We start from the raw sequence: 23256 nt of genomic DNA on the forward strand, positions 1-23256 counted from the left end.
TCTTACAAAGGACGGTGAGTGTTTATACTATATAAAATATACTACTATTATTTGGTTTAGCGAGGTATTAATATTTTGAAATATGAGGAATTCAGGTGTCTAGCGTCTCCTTAGCAAAATTAAATTAGGTTTGGTTTTAATTGCATTCTGGACAACGCTCCAAGTACAATTATATCAATGTTTCTGACATTGTCGTAGATAATTTGATTGACATATCATCCCTTGGCGATTTCTTTCATCAGATATGGTGACTGCGACACTGTTAGTACACATTTCCAGGATAAATTTTATCTTTCTCTCAATCAGGTATTCTCTCTAAACTTGAAAATTGAAATTGATTACTGTTTATGCAAACTAACTGGTACTGTATTAATTCAGATGTTAGTCATACTGTTATTTAATTTAATTCACAATTTACTTGTTTTGATATTATTAAGATCCAGTGCATTTAATTCCTTTTTGAATTTTATTTCATTTCCTTTCTAGTTATATTTCAAATATACTATTTAACATTGCAGGGAAGAGACTGTGTACCAGTCCAGTATGTGCTTATCTTTGAACGAAGTAAGTTTCTTCTATTTACATGTTCATTATTCACTTTATATCCTAGTTTTAATTTTCTTACCTTAATTTCTAGTCACAACTAAGTGGGCGATCTCGTTATTCCAGAAAAACTTCGTATGTGTAAGATTTAGAGATTATTCGGTCGATCATTTGCCTGAATCGAAGATCAGTTTAGTGACGGTCTTCCTCCAGCGCTAAATGAGTACAATTGGGTTTCGTTCCAAGCTTATTTTAATACGTGATATAGTTTCTTTCTAGACGGACGTTCTCGACATCCGAAAGGAAGCTTTATATGCAGAACCTACAGAGTAAACATTTTCAAAGAACTTGGCTGACCAAAATAAACTTTACCCTGTTTAAAGAAATAGAATATTTGAGTCATTATCATTTACCTATTATACCATTTTTTTACATATTTTACTGTTAATCTTGTATCTTCCATAACAATAATTTTATCTTAATTTTAAATGTTTTTGTTATTAATGTTTGCCTGGGAACATTTCATATTCTTCCTAAAACTATCAGAACAAAAGCTTGAATCGGCTTTATCTTAGAATCATTGTGCTGTTGTTTCGCTAAATCATTAACATACTCTTGGAGAAATGTTAAAAGAAAGAAAGCAAAGTAGAGAGATCTTTTCATGTAAACTCTGACATAACCGTGACTCTGACTCCGTCTCACTCTTTCATGTTTGTTTTTTTTTTCAGGCCTGGAGGAGAAGATCGACCATAAAGAACTGTGCCTCAATACGACCAACGTATACAACTGACCATGCAACTAATCCGCATTTGTTCTTCTTACCTGTCCATTCATCCTTTGACGCTTTACATATGCCATTCTTTTCTTCAATGTCATTTTGATGAAATCTAATGATAACATTTGAGATATTTAACTGTTCAACTTAAACAAAAAGAAAGCCTTAGAGAACTTTACGATTCGAACATCTGACGATATGTATTCTTTTGTTAAGTCGCGTTCAAATGTTGTGGCAGTATATACTAGTGAAAACCGATACACCGTGTCCTCGGTTCAATGCGCGCAATAAAATTCTAAATACTCCTAGAAAAACATAATGTATAACCCATACAAAAGTTTCATCAAACTGAATTATTTCCACGAATGTCCTATTCTTCTGTACACATTAAAAGCTTGAAATGTATAAATCGTGTTGGGTTTTCATATATATTTTGAAACTGAGTGTCAGGTGTGAGTGCAGAACGTGTACCAGGATTGCACTGATCGTTCAAACAAATTATAATATCTTGTATGGTGTTACTTTAAAAGCGAAAACATATAATAACAAGAAAGTACGGATGTTATGACATGACTTTTCGAAAAGATACTTTGGTGAATATATCATTCATGGTGATAGAGGATTTGTCTTTGTTCGATCGGGATAGATGTTTGTTTTTAAATATATAGATCGTGGGATGAGTTATTATTTTCCGTAGCTAAAAAGAAAATGATAACAAAATTATGTTAGGATTTGTAATTCCTCCCGTGTAATTTGATCACATACTTTCATTTTGATCGAATGCGAAAACCTATTTAATAACTCTTTTTTCAATAGTTATTCGTTTTAGCACGGAAGCACTAAATTCACATTGCATACATACATACATACATACATACGTGCCCACACGCGCGCACGCACACACACACACACATACATGCATACACACATGCATGCATACATACATACATACAACCATACATACATACATAAATACAAACATACATACATACAACCATACATACATACATACATACATGCATACATGCGTACATACATACATACATCCCCGCACTCACACACGCACACACACACACATACATGCATACACACATGCATGCATACATACATACATACATACATTCATACATACATACATACATGCATGCATGCGCACATACATACAAACATACATACATACATACAAACATACATAAATACGTACATACATACAAACATACATGCGTACATACATACATACATACATGCCCGCACGCACACACGCACACATACACACACATGCATACACACATGCATACATACATACATACATAGATACATACGTACATACATACATGCATGCATACATACATACAAACATACATACATACATACATAGAAACATACATAAATACGTACATACATGCATATATACATACATATATGCGTACATACATACATACATACATGCCCCCGCGCACACACGCACACACACACACACATACATGCATACACACATGCATACATACATACATACATACATACATGCATGGATGCATGCATGCATGCATGCATGCACACATGCATGCATACATACATACATACATACATACATACATACATACATACATACAAACATACATACATACATACATACATACCTAGAAACAAACATACAGACAGACAAGCTGAAATAAATAAATTCATACATACATTTTTGTACATTTTACTTGCGATGACCCTCATTGTAAAGCTCATCAGCTGATCAAGCATCTGACACAATTTATCATCAGAATGTGTGCGTAAAACAAAAGTGATCAAACTTTCTCCAATATTTCACAATTTTAGTCCTGTTTGTAATATGGCCCAACCGAAAGAATGACAAGAGATTAATCTCGAGATTTTAATTATATGCCCCACCTTGGCGGATCGGTCAAATATTGTATTGCTTTGTCCAAGAGACTGCAGTATGATTATATGAGTTGTCTCCCGTACTATGTAAAGCCAACTAACCAATAAGCCAGTGATGTATTGTACATTGTCTGAAAATGGTGGAGGTCATTGATTTCAAAGGAATACTTTGTAAGCTTGCTTTCAATTTAGTTATGACCATTGAATAAAGTTCAACTCAGTAAAAATGGCAAGATATATATTATAAATGAATACAACAGTTACACAAGTCTTCTCCTAGTGTTATTTTGCAAAATCCCTAGTATCTGTGCTATTCTGGATTAAATATTTCTTGAATTACTCCCAAGCCACAAAATTCGCAAAATTTGCAATCTCATGAACTTTTCGCAGGATATCAAAAATAGACGACGAGATGACAAGGAACAGTTTCAACTTCTTTGATTTCCTTTCAATAACTCAAGCATCCGATTAAAGGGAATGTTCACACTGCATCTCATCCTTGTAATAATAATATGCAGAAGACACGTTTTATATAATTAACGCTTAGGAACGATGCATTTTCTTGATTCATGGCCCAATTTGCTGACTGTACTAGACGTTGCGAAGTTATTCTCTTTACATAAATCTGTTTGAGATATAAAAGAACGTGAAAATGAACTTAGCGTGTATGATATTTATATCTCTTCAATTACCCACATAGGAAAGTTTAACTTTGATGTAATTTAATACGACATTATACAGGTATCGTGTATCTTACACGAATATGTTTCTCCTCGTTGCAGATGTGTTTCATGACATTGCTAGGCAAATTATTATTTTGACCTCATCTGCACAGTCTTCTTCCACAGAACTAGAATAAAGTATAGTACATATCATTTAAAACTCAGAGCATTCGAGTTTTTTGCTAGCAATGCTTCCTTTCAAGAGTTTATTTTTTCAAATATGAATCAACAGCGTTTAAAATAGTTTTAGAAATAAGATGCAAGTAAAATAAAACTTAAATAAGAAACTTTATATATCACTTGAAACGATTTGAATACTAGTATTATAAATTCATAAGAAATGACAATATTAATTAGAGTATACCTTTTCTGTGTTAATGATTGAATTATCTCTCTCCGCCTTTCTTTCTCTCTCTATTTCTCTGGTCAATCACATATTTGTGTGTATTTTAATAGAGGTCTGCACAATTTAAACAATGCATTGCCAATTGAAACACTCTAGCACTGCAGTTAAAATGTCCACATTGCCTCAATGCATTATATGCTCAAATTTGGAAATTAGCAAATTGTTCTATTTCATGGCTCTTCCAGAATTAAGAAATAATATGTGATTGAGATGAAATGTTTTTGATAGTAAGAATTTGTTATTAATCAGCTAATACTGAAACACTTGCATTTTGGGTAGCTTTCTCTAGAGATATCTAAATAACGCGTCTGAATTACTTTAATAACCCAAAATAATTTTCGGTAAATAAATTCCGAAACTGCACCAACTATATTTGTCCTGCTTCCTGATTTGTGTTCACTTGTAAGTATTTATCCGACCTAGTTATATATCACCTCTATATATTTCTCAATTAACATGTCATGAAATGCATAAAAAACCCATCGCCATCAAACGTAAAGCAAGATGACTGTTCTGTATTCTCCTGAAAGTAAATTATTCACACATTTATGTTGTTATTACAGAACTGTGCTGACTTACCGTGATAATAGTTTCTTTTCTCACTAAATAAGTAACTATTTAATATTGGTGCAGTTTACAACTTAACCGATACTAGAAACTGTGTCTCTTATAGTATGTACGTATATGGTAGCGTTCAGGCCAGGCCAGCACTTTAATAATTATATGGTGCCAGATAAAAGTAAATATTTAAAGGTATAAAGATAATGTCTGTTATCTAAGAAAGAAAACTGTATCAACATGTGTGTGCCTTGTAGTGTAGATATTTCTTTACATGTTTTTAGACAAACAATATCTTTAACCCGATCCCCTATCTTTTTACAGAATGAGCAGAATGAAAACATATGTTTCTTCACAAAAAGCAGCTGGAATTAAATAGAAACAAATTGTACTTAAAAAAATTAGAGCGCTCTATTATATAAATATGAATGCATGTAAATGGAATTCTTTTATCAGAAAATTAATCTACTATTACAAAAACGGCCTCTCTCAATCTCTCTCTCTCTCTCTTTACAGATACATACATTTTTGTTGCTTATAATGAAACTTCCATTATTTAGAGCAATATTGAACTCATCCAAATAGCAACACAGCAATGAATTTAATTTGCGTTATTCCTTTGCACATCATATCCTGATATAAATGTTTTTTCCAGTCCTAAAATATGAGCGTTTATTCTTTGAGTTTCTGTCAGATTTCATGACAACATTTCAAGTGTTTGCCTTGTCCACTCTTTTGCTGATAAGTTGATCAGAAGTGAAACTAGCTAAACACAAGGGGATAAAATCATAAGGTTTGTTTCTGTGATGTGACTGTAATGCACATTTAAAGAATGAATTTTAAAAAATTGTTTTATTACCTGTTAATAGTATGTGTATTACGAAAGAAAAATGTACACAATACGAGCGATGTGTTTTTTCTTCAAATGTGAATTTGTTCCACTGTGAAAGAAACCATATGAACTTTGTTTTTCATACTTCTGCATGCGTGTTTTTATACTGCATGTGTTCTGGATCATACTAAACAAGAAAACAGATAAAAGACTTGAACAAAACTGACACTTCTCATGAATAAAATCAGTATGAAATTTTCATAGTACATAAGATGATCCATTTTTATTCTTTTTCATTCTCTATCTATTTGTAATTTCTTTACTGGGACGAATTCTTTTCTGCTGTATCGTATGCTTTTCTATCGTTTCTGAATTTCTTCACCTGCATGGGTTTTACTGTAGTTTTATCTATTTAAAAAAATTTAAATTTTCTTGTATCATGCAGTAAATCCATGAAGATTATCTTTTCTTTCTTTCTATAAATATTCATTTCTTCTATTTATAAATGAAATGCGGAAAAAATCAATTTGGGTTTTGCAATATACATGTACGTAACATGAAAGTCAAAACAACAGAACACTTGTTCTTAAGCGAAAAGGTGAACTTTCCTTACTCAAGTGAATTTCTTGCACCATTAAGCAAAACAATCTAAAGTTTGTATTGCTTGAAATGTAATTTTCTTACAGCATGAAAAAGCGAAAACATGACAAATGCTCTTTTACCTAAAATCTGAATTTGTTGTACAATAAAACATAAGACATTGAGCCTCTTTCGTATTTTGTGGATCTTCATAGTTTAATATATTTCTACTGTGTTCATTTCTGTATTAGTCACTTACATGGGTTCTGCTTCGTGCGTTTTCTCTGCTTTTGTTGAATTTCTTAACGTCATCACTAGTGTGGTGCAACAAATTTACATTTCAAACAATCGCCTACCCCTTTTAATTCTTGCATTTTGCAACAAAATTTGTTTTATTCTTTCATGGTTAAAGATATTGGCAACCAAGAGGACTTAGCGTTTCAATCTGTACAGGCGGCAGAGCCACGGCAGACGAAACGTTTCTCGCCCGAGATTTACAATCATTCAAATAGACACTTCCAACAAGATTTCAGACCAAATCTACAAATAAAAACCACAATACCTGTTATGATGGTATTAAGCAACATTTTGGGCTCCACATTCTTAAGAACTTGAATGTAAAGCAGCCTCCAGTCCAGAAGTAAATAGAAACAAATGGAAAGAGTCCCTCTTTCAGAGTTGTATAGGAAGAAAAATTAAAATTGTAATTTATACACTCAGACATACTTGTTTTTTATTTAGAAGCATATTATATTTAATGGGAGAGACATGTAACTAATTTTATTTAGTCAAATATTCTGATCATGCAAATTCCTTGGTGTCAATCGTGTTGGGGTAAGTTAAAGATTGTATACCTTCATCCATTTATTTAAAAGAAGTAATCATTCTTGTAAATAGTTGATGTCAAAGTATCAATTTTCAGATAGGCAGGATAAATATTTTAACTGCAATAAAACAAAGCGCAAACAAGATCTGTAATTAATGAAAATAATTAAATCAGTAAATTTATTTGTTCACGAATATCTTTTAAAACATTTGCACCAGTTAACAATTACTAATCATATTTAGTTATTTCGCAAAATTATGACAATTAGCTTTGCATTTAAATGTCTCCGTTCTCATCACCAAGCATGTGCATCTGAATGATCAGGCACTAACAAGTGTTCAATTAATTTCAACGAAACAAACAGGAAGTAGTAAGGGATAAATATATCGTTCATAAATTGGGTTGTTGTGCATCTTTGCAGCATAGTCAAATGTTTTCTCTTTTTGCCATCCTTTATACCATACACTCTTCTGTCAGTAAACAAAAAAGAGAGAAAGCTTTGTAACGACCATTGTTGCTGGCCTTTGACTACAAATTGATATGGACTCAACACAATCCTTTGATTTGCAAGGTGACTGCTGGTCATTAATTAAAACAAAAAGAAATCAAAATTAACTCAGAGAATTCAAAGTGGATTGTATTTTCCATTAAATATATTGGACTGCATATTAATAAAGAATGAGTAAGACGATTATACTAAAGAATCTTAATTCGTAACATATCTTTCTGTAGAGAAGACTACATACTACAGGTTGTGACAGGATAGTAATTGACATTGCCAGTATTTTAAACAAAACGTGGAGTGGTCCACATTCAGTTTCCCATTAATATATCAATTATAGGTTTACATGTAGCTCGCATGGTTCATATAGTTAACGAGAGAGAGAGAGAGAGAGAGAGAGAGAGAGAGTTCATAGAGAAATTCTAATTCATGGAAATCATCGCAGAAAATGCAAAATACACACATTATCTTTTATGTTCTAATACATATTTTGTGACATAGCATCAAACCAAATAATTTATAAATCATAATAATTAGGTAGCAAGGTGGTGCGCACGATAGCAATGTCATTTTTATTTAAACAATCAAATCTAATAACTATCTTTCTACGATGTTAAAACCAACCAATTAATCTATGCGATTAATCGATTGGTAATAGTGAAACTTACCTTTGGCGACATACTTAAGCAAAGAAGTGTTCATATGCAGTAATGTTTAAAGCTTCGTATTTACCTTGTTGAAAATACACTCTTACTTCTGCGGTAATGGATACTTATCTTCTCATCTTTTCACAAAGAATGGAGTGACAATTGTGTGAATATTTTTTTCTCACATATTACTCAGACTAGTTGATGAAACATGGTGTGATTCGTCAAGTACATTTGTTCCGCATTATTAATATTTGTTATCTGTCTTATTTAGATTACATAAAAGACACTTTATAGGATTTTAAATAAATATAACCACCATTTTGATTGGCACCACATGTTTATGTTTTGTTTTTAAAATATGTAACATTTACTAGCACGGAATTACATTTCATTTACAATGGCAGCTATATCGCTTAGTACATTTATGGGGCTTTTATTTTCAATGGGAATGATTCTATGACATTTTGTATTTTATTATTTTATATCGAAATGTTCTTGTACATTTTATGCAGAATATTAAATACGTGGCGCATATGCTAAATATTCCATGCGCTTGCTTTTGAAAAACATTGAGTATATTTTGATGCAGTTTATCTTCACATCCTTGTAGTCTATACCATAAGAGGAGTCCCATGGTATATTCGCAGAAGACAACATCTTTACTTCGTTTTGATTGACATCTAACTACGCATGTTGTTCTGAATAAAACAAATACTTTTATTTATTTCATTACGTCGTTACAGCCGTACTGACTCTTCCCTGATGCTATCATATTCTGCTTTTCTTACTAGTAATATACTAATCCAGTGTTGACGAAAAGACACATCAATTTTAGAAGCGTGAAAGATATACAAAATGTATAATTATTTTCAAACGATCTTCTCCAGCGATCCACGGGTCTCAAAGCACTATAAATATGTGACTTTTTTAAAGCCAAAAAACAATGAAATATCTCTCATGCCACCATGAGACTCTACTCATCTTATGAAATCATTGCATATTACGTCAAACGATACGAAACCATGAATTAATATTTATCTTCTTATTATACCATTGTCTCGATTGCCACTATATAAATTGCTTGCATGGAAGAAAACACATGAAAGATAAGAATATCTTAAAATTATCAAAAATCTCTTCAGATGTTCGATGCAGGTTAGGTTTCCGACTCTTTTTTAACATTGCCTTAAACAACTTTGTTACAATTAAACAATTAACATCAAATCGTAAAAAGTAACTATTATAAAAACACCTCCTTGTACTCTAATTTGGTTTATCAAGACAGTAATGTTAAGTTAATTAGCCAGAAAACAGAAACACTATTCTTACAACAAAATCGAAATATTGGTATAGAATTTTCAGGTGAAATTAAGGTGGAACTCACATAAACCCTGTAATTGAAAGCAATTTTGTTTTCAATGTGATAACACACGAAATATATTATGCAACTTTATGGTGTGGACTAATTTACTTCCTCTGTCAGCATGGTTGTTTCTGTGGTTTAAAAGTATTGTGTAGCGGATAGTCTTCATTTCGTACTTGAACCTATGAAAGGTTTAGCAAATTATACCAAAGAAAGCTAGGATTTGTTTGGTTCATGCACCCTATTGAAACGCATTTGGCCCCTACCATACCCTAATATTCTGCTTGTCACAATCAATGCATGATTAGCTTTGCAAAGAGTAGAATCGCAGTTCTTTGCAAAGAATAATACAGTTCGATATTCGAGATGTAGATTTAATCGCTTAAAAGACACTGTTAAAGTGTGATTGAAATCTTTATTAACAAATATTAAAGAACATTGTGCATTGCAAGTTGTAGTTTACTTATTCGATTACGATAAATTTTTCAGTATTGGCACTATTAGTAGCAGTAGTTATTGTTGTTTTTCTTATTTTTATTGTAATGGTACTATATGCACAATCTTAGATATCATGCGACTAGTTGTTGCTGCATCCTTAGATTGGAACATTAAAAGTTTTATATATTTCAAAATATACTTCGTCTGGTAACTAATGCGTAAGGATCCAATATATCTGTACTTTAGATCAAGCAGTGTACAATGTTTTCCAAACTGCGATCGGTTTAGCCTAATATCTGCGATAGCATACCGTGTTGCATTATCATAATCTAATCTCCTCGTATGAAGTCATCATAAGAATAAAACAATAAAGACCTTGTTCTACCTCGACATTATACAATGGGGAATGAAGGGACTGTTATAGGCAGAGTGGTGTGCTTAAAACAACGTTAAATATGAAACATTGATTCTTCCTAGAGAACGTTTATCCATAAGAAACCGGAAGTGGTGTTTTCTTTCTATCATTTTGTATAAAAAACAAGAATGTACTAAACACAACATAAATATAAATTGTAATTATGATTAATTAATGTTATTGCTTTTTAGGCAACTCTTTATAATTGATACCCATGTGCAAAAAGTATATATATACATATATATATATATATATATATATATATATATATATATATATATATATATATATATATATATATATATATATATATATATATATATACGATCATAAATTGTTTGTTAGTCGCAATATGTTGCTACTGGTTTACTTCGAAAAATTAAATCGCGAAGAGAAGATTAAGACTGCAACAATTCCTATTATTGGAAATATTAATTATAGAAATTGAACGCATATGTGTTTTAATATATCATAAATAGTATATTTGCGAATTATACGTAAATAAACGACCTTTTACTAAACTTTTCATGGTTAATTTTTCTGCTCTGTTGAGCGCTTATTCTTGCTTAATCAAATTTCTCTTGATATCTATTGTTTTGACACCAAAACAATATCACGTAATAAATGACATGAGAATTGTTACACTTAATACATCGCTAAGTGACTCATCTTTTACCAAACACTTACAATATGCGAGTATAGATGTTTGATGGATTGTTGAGCAGAACTTTCAAAGACGTGAACAAGTAGAGCAATAATTAAAATTTGAATTTTATTAAGAAGATTAACCATTTCTTGTCTAGTTCCCCATTAAAGAACAAATTAAACCCCATCTAATCAAAGCGTCACTTATCAATGCCGATGTTCTAACATGACTCTCCTATTACACTTCAATACAGTTTGATAAAAACTAAGTAACTTCGCATAGGGTTCAAGGGAAGGTACTTGCAATGGTGAATGTATGGTGCCGATTGAAATTTAAATTCTAACATTGCAATATTTAGATGGCAGGAGCAAAGGATGACCAAAAAGAAAGCAATAAACCCAAACTACGGCAGGTGGCAGGGCTAATGTTTTCATCATTTCCACAGTAATGAAGTCCGGATATTAGCTGTTTGATATTAAAGTACAAATCTTAGCTAAAGGATTCACATATCTACCGGTATGTATTGCAATTGTAATAGATGCATTAAATTCAACACAAAGTAATCAAAACTTGCTTCATCCGTTTACAGTTATGTGCCTGCTAATATAATGTAAAATTATAAATAAGTTTTGAAGCAATAAAATTGGAGTCAACTTTTCTTCCCGCAAAGCTAGCGTATATACTTAACCTACAAACACCAATTTCATACGATAACCATGAGGATTTGTCTTCATGTTCATTTATATATTAATTTTATTATGACATATAGTTTCCAGATATAATCACTTTATATATTCGTACAAGAAACTGCTTTGTAAATTTAACGGATTTGTTTGGAACAATTATCTAAATAACAAAATCAGTGTTTGAAAACAGCAGCACGGCATCTTTTACTCATATTAATCGTTTGAAACGTTGGACACGTAAAGCTTTACTGTGTCCAATTTCGCTAACACAAATGGAATACCGTCAGTGTTTTACTAGAAATATCCGAAGTATTCCGAGTGCTAACGAAGTATTTCAAAACGGAAACCATCCCAGATTACGGTTCTTTTTCACAGTATATTTTGGAAAATAAGTGTGGACGTTGCGATTTATGGAAAGCTCCCAGAACAAATACATACACATCTACCCCATCCCAATTCCACACACCCCAAACAATTTTAAAATTGCAATCTTTCCATGCATGTCTAGTAAAAACAAAGAGTTCTTAATAAATGTAATTTCTTAGAGCATTTCCTTACTTTCGTTGCACACGTTATATCGTTATGCACTGAGAATGCAGTTGCAAACAAAATATATCATTGTCGACTAAAACTTATTCTTACTGAAAAGAAAAACAATATCATTATAAGACGGTCCTAATGGATTTACATGATAAATATGAACCGAACATGATATTAATATAATGAAATTGGCAAAATACCACTTGAACGAATTTATGGTAATTTCGTACTAACTTTGATCTGCCTCTGTCAGTGGGGCGGAGGGCGGGAGAGAGATAGAGATAGAGAGAGAAAGTTCAAGGTATCGGACAAAGACAGTCACATATAAATAGTGGGGTGAATATTTTGGATATATGTTTCGTTTTTTAAAATTCCTACTTCCTGATCTTCATCATGTTCTACAATAATCAGATTATAATCCAGTCATTTGTGGGGAGAATATTTTGGATATATCTAATTTAAATGACACTGTAAAATGTTTGTTTGCTCTGCAATTTCCAGCCAAGAGATCGAAATCTTCTATGTTGAAGTGGTGTGTGTCTGGCCATATATTCTTTTGGGAAGATCCGTTTTCTGATTCATTTGTCATTACTTTAAGTTTTACTTTGTTTCGTATATGTCATATGTTTAGTGTGTGGCAAACTTCAACAGATTTATCTATGAAGCCTATAACCTAACGTTTCTGATGACTAAACTGTCCGCCACGGTTGTTTAACAAGGGAAATATCAATGGTAAGCAAAAGCGAATGATATCCATTTATCATTTTCACTTATTCTATACACTAGATTTCGCATTCTCGCCACTTCTATAACATCACCCATAATTTCCAACAGAGGTTGCTTGCTGTGCGATTCGGCAACTGACAGTTTATGGCCCTTAAACAATAGAACGTAATGTTAACTGATGTAAAGCGATACTCAAAAATATTCTAAGTTGCGATATATTAATCAACTGTTCATACAGCAACGTGGCAGTTTGGATGCATAAGTAATAAACTAGCATAGATGGTTACTGTAGAGTTGTATCATTATTATAAATTACAATTATGCTAGGGGATTTATGATTATTGCATAGTATTTGGTGCGTAATAAAACATGAAATTCAGTAAACGATGATTTTAATGCGAGAAAGGATTATAAGAGGGAACACGGTGTTGAAATCTGAAAATCAAAATTACAAACCATTTTCCACTCAATACCGTACTTAAAGTAAATCTAAAATTTCACGAATTAATTATTCGATTTAGTTAAACACAATAACGTATTGCTACTAATTTCAGAAATATTTGTCTGATGAAAGAAATTGTATGATTTATTAGCAGATTATTTTAGCATTATATCATATCTTTATCAGATTCCTGATATTGACACCTTTACACAGGAATGAGCGGAAACTATCAATTCAGAAACAAATCGAGCATAATCAACCTAGTTGTCAATAAGGAGACGTTTAATGCAAAATTCAAATTTAATTTATAATAAAGCAATAGTTTATAGCGATTACTATTCCTGTTATTCTGCGTTATATGAAGTATCTTTTCTGTGATGCGTTTGCGAATCTATGAATATGAGGAGAAGAATTAATAACCACAAGTGTCAAAATTCCTGTAAATTCGTATAAAACGTCACCAAATATTGCACCTCAGCAGAACATCATCTGCGGTCCATCTAATTGTTCTTCAGTGAGTCCAGTACAGGATGGACAGACTTTAGATCCGATCAGAATGAATATCATATGGAGATTTTAAATTAAAATACGCTAATGCGTTTTACTGAGACGAAGCATCCAGGCTAAATAGTCAACAAACCGTTTAATGTCAGCGTTTACATCAGTCATTCAACTTATGTAAGTCTTTTATTACGTGTTTAAGCTCCAATAAATGGTAACACAAGAAAAAAGTAAAATCAACAAGCTTAGAAAATATAATAACTTTTTACCTGTTAAAATACTTTAAAAATTCAAAAACAAGATGAACTTTCAGTTTTAGAATCAAATCCTACAATAATCCAAGCATAATCCAAGAATAAAATTTCAGAAGTCCTAATAATACAATGTTATAACGATTTCAAGTTCGAGTCCCGACGAATAATCAACATGGAAGACGATGACTTATGATGTAACCTGTAGTGTGTTGAAGTCTAAAGTTCCTTGTAGAAACAAGAAACATCACTACAGTTTTGGAAATCCGAATAAATATTTATAAGAGCTGTCTTTTTTAGAGACTTTTGTATGAGCACACGTCTATATCCAAGAAAAAAATGAATTAATCCTTTTGAATACAAGTAATTTGAAATAACTTGAAACGATACAACACTTTCCACTGTAAAGAAAAAAGCCCAGCTGAATTTATTTCTCTAAAAACAAAGGTTACATCGAATTCTAAAGGACGTTTGGAAAATCCCTAAGTTGCAAAATCGAAAAGGGGGTCACGTGATCGTGTTTATATCAGGTACGCCTAACAGGACCCTGACGATAACCAATCACATTACTCTAAGAAATAAAAGTTTTAAAAAATTGTTTACATCTTAAATCACATAGTCTCATCATGACCTCGACAACAACCAATCGTTTTAAAATAAAAAACGAACTTGTTAACATGGCTACTAGTAACTTTATATCAACGTCAGGATCCCGGTCAACATCTGGTGTATACTAAAAAGGACAGTCAAGTTCAAACTATTTTCTTAACAAAGTATAAGTTCCTAGCAAACATTATTTTGACATATCATGAAATTTATGTTAAAAAAATATAAAGATTTTAAAACTTACAAGCGATTAAATCAGATATAAACAATTAAATAAAATATTCATGACATAAGGAAATGTACCGACAAAAATCATATCTCTTCCTAATTCAGTAACTTGTTCCTTAAAAGATTTGGTCGTTAGTTGTAAAATTGTAACGCTACCTTTTGGGTGACACTCAATATCTAATAGAAAAGTACATATAAGACAGCGAATGCATTATTCATGTGCATAGATATGTGCTCATTTTAAGAGAGAGAGAGAGAGAGAGAGAGAGAGAGAGAGAAGACGAAGAGATACATGGGGTGATAAAAGATAATATAAATAAGTATCAATATGGAAACGTATGTTGACCATAATGCATAACAAATAACGATACATTTATATTATTAGACAAACATAGCAGCTGAATGTGTGATGTCAGCGTTGTATTATTGAAAACGGTATCGCCTCTCCAGCAGTATCAATTACTTCCACTAACACATTTTCATAAAATATTAGTCATAATATATAATCAAAACGAATAAAAGGTGAAGGCTTCTCCAATGGTGATTTTTTGTGGATTTGTATGCATTTTAATCTCACATTGGAATCATTTTAATGTAAAAGAAATGTTCGCTTTACATAATATGCTGGAGTTTGTAGAATATTGTGATCGTTGTCTTTGAAGATTGCATAATTTTACAGTCCACGTCAGTAAAAGTTTTGGTTATATTTCAAAGACAGTTATTTGATGCTGCTTATGTTATTATCTCACTAACACATGTGCGCATGAGTTACGATATTGCATTTAAATTGTAAAATTGGACAATTCACTTCAACCGGCTAACGTTTAACACGATCGTATGTAAAGGGGGTGGATCTTGAAACAGAGTACGGTCATTTATAGGATGTCAGTTATCATCTAGATAGTAACCGATTAGGCGAAGGGTGTGCCAAATGTTTCTTACACGGGTATAAATATGAGGAAAACACAGTCTTGTCAGGAGTTGTAAGCCAGCTGTAGAGGCAGAATAGATAAGAATTATTTTGGACCAGAAATGAAAGGACTAGCAGTATTCCTTTGTGTCTTCCTGTGCATGACTGCCACGATGATGGGCACCGCAGAATCAGGAGCAGTTGAATCTCTAGTAATGGATGCTCAAGGTACGCATACTCTCTTCCTCCCTTTCCCTCTCAAGACACACACACACACGTACACGCACACACAATACTCTCATAAAAATTTCATTATACACAATCGGCATTTTAAGGTTCTGACTAATTGTACGGTGGCACCACTGAATTTACAGAATATTCAATTAGAAGAGGACATTCACTGAACATTTTTCTCATATACATGCTATTTCAATGTAGTAAAAATTGAGTTTAAACAAATAATATAAAACATAAAGCATCAGTTAAGATATATCAATAACATTGATCTCTATAAATACTTTCTTCCCGCAACGAGGCTACAAAATGTATGTTTTAACTGATAATGATACATTATCTAATAAAAGTATCCTGGCCTTGGGCCAGATATCTTCTCGTATAAATGTGAAGTATAGGACGTAACTCGGATTTATTCTCGTTTAGGCAGAGTTTTCTATATTTTGAAGACAGATGTGCATTTGAAAAGAATATAAGTTTTATAAAACGATGATATAAACTGTTCCACGATTAAAACTTTGTTTTGATTTTATTATGTTTACCGCCTCTCAGTGAAGAAAATGAACAGCTAAGAAATAGAATATTATAAGCAAAATGTTCACATATCAGAAATTCCAGGAAGAAGTATTTTAATGTAATTTTAACATAAGATCAATTTATGTTAAAAGCTGCTCATTACTATTAAGATATATAGCAAATTATTGTGCTTGTTGTTGTTAGAAACATGACATCCTCATCTATTTGTGGTGTTATTGCCCAAATGGTGTAATACTATCTGTGTTTATACTAATGTCTTTTTCCCTTATGCAATAAAGCACAACTTTGATCAATTGTAAGTTTCTATTTCATTATACTGCAAATATCTTTGATTATTTCAAATTCTCAAATGTTATAAAGCTGCTGATAAATAAAAATGTATTTTTTTAATTTCAGCCTTAGACGAAGAGATTCTTACAAAGGACGGTGAGTGTTTATACTATATAAAATATACTACTATTATTTGGTTTAGCGAGGTATTAATATTTTGAAATATGAGGAATTCAGGTGTCTAGCGTCTCCTTAGCAAAATTAAATTAGGTTTGGTTTTAATTGCATTCTGGACAACGCTCCAAGTACAATTATATCAATGTTTCTGACATTGTCGTAGATAATTTGATTGACATATCATCCCTTGGCGATTTCTTTCATCAGATATGGTGACTGCGACACTGTTAGTACACATTTCCAGGATAAATTTTATCTTTCTCTCAATCAGATATTCTCTCTAAACTTGAAAATTGAAATTGATTACTGTTTATGCAAACTAACTGGTACTGTATTAATTCAGATGTTAGTCATACTGTTATTTAATTTAATTCACAATTTACTTGTTTTGATATTATTAAGATCCAGTGCATTTAATTCCTTTTTGAATTTTATTTCATTTCCTTTCTAGTTATATTTCAAATATACTATTTAACATTGCAGGGAAGAGACTGTGTACCAGTCCAGTATGTGCTTATCTTTGAACGAAGTAAGTTTCTTCTATTTACATGTTCATTATTCACTTTATATCCTAGTTTTAATTTTCTTACCTTAATTTCTAGTCACAACTAAGTGGGCGATCTCGTTATTCCAGAAAAACATCGTATGTGTAAGATTTAGAGATTATTCGGTCGATCATTTGCCTGAATCGAAGATCAGTTTAGTGACGGTCTTCCTCCAGCGCTAAATGAGTACAATTGGGTTTCGTTCCAAGCTTATTTTAATACGTGATATAGTTTCTTTCTAGACGGACGTTCTCGACATCCGAAAGGAAGCTTTATATGCAGAACCTACAGAGTAAACATTTTCAAAGAACTTGGCTGACCAAAATAAACTTTACCCTGTTTAAAGAAATAGAATATTTGAGTCATTATCATTTACCTATTATACCATTTTTTTACATATTTTACTGTTAATCTTGTATCTTCCATAACAATAATTTTATCTTAATTTTAAATGTTTTTGTTATTAATGTTTGCCTGGGAACATTTCATATTCTTCCTAAAACTATCAGAACAAAAGCTTGAATCGGCTTTATCTTAGAATCATTGTGCTGTTGTTTCGCTAAATCATTAACATACTCTTGGAGAAATGTTAAAAGAAAGAAAGCAAAGTAGAGAGATCTTTTCATGTAAACTCTGACATAACCGTGACTCTGACTCCGTCTCACTCTTTCATGTTTGTGTTTTTTTTTTTTTTTTTCAGGCCTGGAGGAGAAGATCGACCATAAAGAACTGTGCCTCAATACGACCAACGTATACAACTGACCATGCAACTAATCCGCATTTGTTCTTCTTACCTGTCCATTCATCCTTTGACGCTTTACATATACCATTCTTTTCTTCAATGTCATTTTGATGAAATCTAATGATAACATTTGAAATATTTAACTGTTCAACTTAAACAAAAAGAAAGCCTTAGAGAACTTTACGATTCGAACATCTGACGATATGTATTCTTTTGTTAAGTCGCGTTCAAATGTTGTGGCAGTATATACTAGTGAAAACCGATACACCGTGTCCTCGGTTCAATGCGCGCAATAAAATTCTAAATACTCCTAGAAAAACATAATGTATAACCCATACAAAAGTTTCATCAAACTGAATTATTTCCACGAATGTCCTATTCTTCTGTACACATTAAAAGCTTGAAATGTATAAATCGTTTTGGGTTTTCATATATATTTTGAAACTGAGTGTCAGGTGTGAGTGCAGAACGTGTACCAGGATTGCACTGATCGTTCAAACAAATTATAATATCTTGTATGGTGTTACTTTAAAAGCGAAAACATATAATAACAAGAAAGTACGGATGTTATGACATGACTTTTCGAAAAGATACTTTGGTGAATATATCATTCATGGTGATAGAGGATTTGTCTTTGTCCGATCGGGATAGATGTTTGTTTTTAAATATATAGATCGTGGGATGAGTTATTATTTTCCGTAGCTAAATAGAAAATGATAACAAAATTATGTTAGGATTTGTAATTCCTCCCGTGTAACTTGAACACATACTTTCATTTTGATTGAATGCGAAAACCTATTTAATAACTCTTTTTTCAATAGTTATTCGTTTTAGCACGGAAGCACTAAATTCACATTGCATACATACATACATACATACATGCCCACACGCACGCACGCACACACACACACACATACATGCATACACACATGCATGCATACATACATACATACAACCATACATACATACATAAATACATACATACATATATACAACAATACATACATGCATACATTCATACATGCGTACATACATACATACATGCCCGCACGCACACACGCACACACACACACATACATGAATGCACACACACATACATGCATATACACATTCATGCATACATGCATACATACAACCATACATACATACATAAATACAAACATACATACATACAACCATACATACATACATACATACATGCATACATGCGTACATACATACATACATGCCCGCACGCACACACGCACACACACACATACATGCATACACACATGCATGCATACATACATACATACATACATACATACATTCATACATACATACATACATGCATGCATGCGTACATACATACAAACATAGATACATACATACATACAAACATACATAAATACGTACATACATACAAACATACATGCGTACATCCATACATACATACATACATGCCCGCACGCACACACGCACACATACACACACATGCATACACACATGCATACATGCATACATGCATACATACATACATACAAACATACATACATACATACATACATACATACGTACATACATACATGCATGCATGCATGCATACATACATACAAACATACATACATACATACATAGAAACATACATAAATACGTACATACATACATATATACATACATACATGCTTACATACATACATACATGCCCGCACGAACACACGCACACACACACACACATACATGCATACACACATGCATACATACATACATACATACATACATACATACATACATGCATGGATGCATGCATACATACATACAAACATACATACATACATACATAGAAACATACATAAATACGTACATACATACATATATACATACATACATGCGTACATACATACATACATGCCCGCACGAACACACGCACACACACACACACACATACATGCATACACACATGCATACATACATACATACATACATACATACATACATGCATGGATGCATGCATGCATGCATGCATGCACACATGCATGCATGCATACATACATACATACATACATACATACAAACATACATACATACATACAAACATACATACATACATACATACCTAGAAACAAACATACAGACAGACAAGCTGAAATAAATAAATTCATACATACATTTTTGTACATTTTACTTGCGATGACCCTGATTGTAAAGTTCATCAGCTGATCAAGCATCTGACACAATTTATCATCAGAATGTGTGCGTAAAACAAAAGTGATCAAACTTTCTCCAATAGTTCACAATTTTAGTCCAGTTTGTAATATGGCCCAACCGAAAGAATGACAAGAGATTAATCTCGAGATTTTAATTATATGCCCCACCTTGGCGGATCGGTCAAATATTGTATTGCTTTGTCCAAGAGACTGCAATATGATTATATGAGTTGTCTCCCGTACTATGTAAAGCCAACTAACCAATAAGCCAGTGATGTATTGTACAATGTCTGAAAATGGTGGAGGTCATTGATTTCAAAGGAATACTTTGTAAGCTTGCTTTCAGTTTAGTTATGACCATTGAATAAAGTTCAAATCAGTAAAAATGGCAAGATATATATTATAAATGAATACAACAGTTACAAAAGTCTTCTCCTAGTGTTATTTTGCAAAATCCCTAGTATCTGTGCTATTCTGGATTAAATATTTCTTGAATTACTCCCAAGCCACAAAATTCGCAAAATTTGCAATCTCATGAACTTTTCGCAGGATATCAAAAATAGACGACGAGATGACAAGGAACAGTTTCAACTTCTTTGATTTCCTTTCAATAACTCAAGCATCCGATTAAAGGGAATGTTCACACTGCATCTCATCCTTGGAACAATAATATGCAGAAGACACGTTTTATATAATTAACGCTTAGGAACGATGCATTTTCTTGATTCATGGCCCAATTTGCTGACTGTACTAGACGTTGCGAAGTTATTCTCTTTACATAAATCTGTTTGAGATATAAAAGAACGTGAAATTGAACTTAGCGTGTATGATATTTATATCTCTTCAATTACCCACATAGGAAAGTTTAACTTTGATGTAATTTAATACGACATTATACAGGTATCGTGTATCTTACACGAATATGTTTCTCCTCGTTGCAGATGTGTTTCATGACATTGCTAGGCAAATTATTATTTTGACCTCATCTGCACAGTCTTCTTCCACAGAACTAGAATAAAGTATAGTACATATCATTTAAAACTCAGAGCATTCGAGTTTTTTGCTAGCAATGCTTCCTTTCAAGAGTTTATTTTTTCAAATATGAATCAACAGCGTTTAAAATAGTTTTAGAAATAAGATGCAAGTAAAATAAAACTTAAATAAGAAACTTTATATATCACTTGAAACGATTTGAATACTAGTATTATAAATTCATAAGAAATGACAATATTAATTAGAGTATACCTTTTCTGTGTTAATGATTGAATTATCTCTCTCCGCCTTTCTTTCTCTCTCTATTTCTCTGGTCAATCACATATTTGTGTGTATTTTAATAGAGGTCTGCACAATTTAAACAATGCATTGCCAATTGAAACACTCTAGCACTGCAGTTAAAATGTCCACATTGCCTCAATGCATTATATGCTCAAATTTGGAAATTAGCAAATTGTTCTATTTCATGGCTCTTCCAGAATTAAGAAATAATATGTGATTGAGATGAAATGTTTTTGATAGTAAGAATTTGTTATTAATCGGCTAATACTGAAACACTTGCATTTTGGGTAGCTTTCTCTAGAGATATCTAAATAACGCGTCTGAATTACTTTAATAACCCAAAATAATTTTCGGTAAATAAATTCCGAAACTGCACCAACTATATTTGTCCTGCTTCCTGATTTGTGTTCACTTGTAAGTATTTATCCGACCTAGTTATATATCACCTCTATATATTTCTCAATTAACATGTCATGAAATGCATAAAAAACCCATCGCCATCAAACGTAAAGCAAGATGACTGTTCTGTATTCTTCTGAAAGTAAATTATTCACACATTTATGTTGTTATTACAGAACTGTGCTGACTTACCGTGATAATAGTTTCTTTTCTCACTAAATAAGTAACTATTTAATATTGGTGCAGTTTACAACTTAACCGATACTAGAAACTGTGTCTCTTATAGTATGTACGTATATGGTAGCGTTCAGGCCAGGCCAGCACTTTAATAATTATATGGTGCCAGATGAAAGTAAATATTTAAAGGTATAAAGATAATGTCTGTTATCTAAGAAAGAAAACTGTATCAACATGTGTGTGCCTTGTAGTGTAGATATTTCTTTACATGTTTTTAGACAAACAATATCTTTAACCCGATCCCCTATCTTTTTACAGAATGAGCAGAATGAAAACATATGTTTCTTCACAAAAAGCAGCTGGAATTAAATAGAAACAAATTGTACTTAAAAAAATTAGAGCGCTCTATTATATAAATATGAATGCATGTAAATGGAATTCTTTTATCAGAAAATTAATCTACTATTACAAAAACGGCCTCTCTCAATCTCTCTCTCTCTCTCTCTCTCTCTCTTTACAGATACATACATTTTTGTTGCTTATAATGAAACTTCCATTATTTAGAGCAATATTGAACTCATCCAAATAGCAACACAGCAATGAATTTAATTTGCGTTATTCCTTTGCACATCATATCCTGATATAAATGTTTTTTCCAGTCCTAAAATATGAGCGTTTA

The sequence above is a fragment of the Sinohyriopsis cumingii genome, chromosome 2, assembly GCF_028554795.1.
Source record: "Sinohyriopsis cumingii isolate HCF-2022 chromosome 2, ASM2855479v2, whole genome shotgun sequence".
Taxonomy (NCBI): Eukaryota; Metazoa; Mollusca; class Bivalvia; order Unionida; family Unionidae; genus Sinohyriopsis; species Sinohyriopsis cumingii.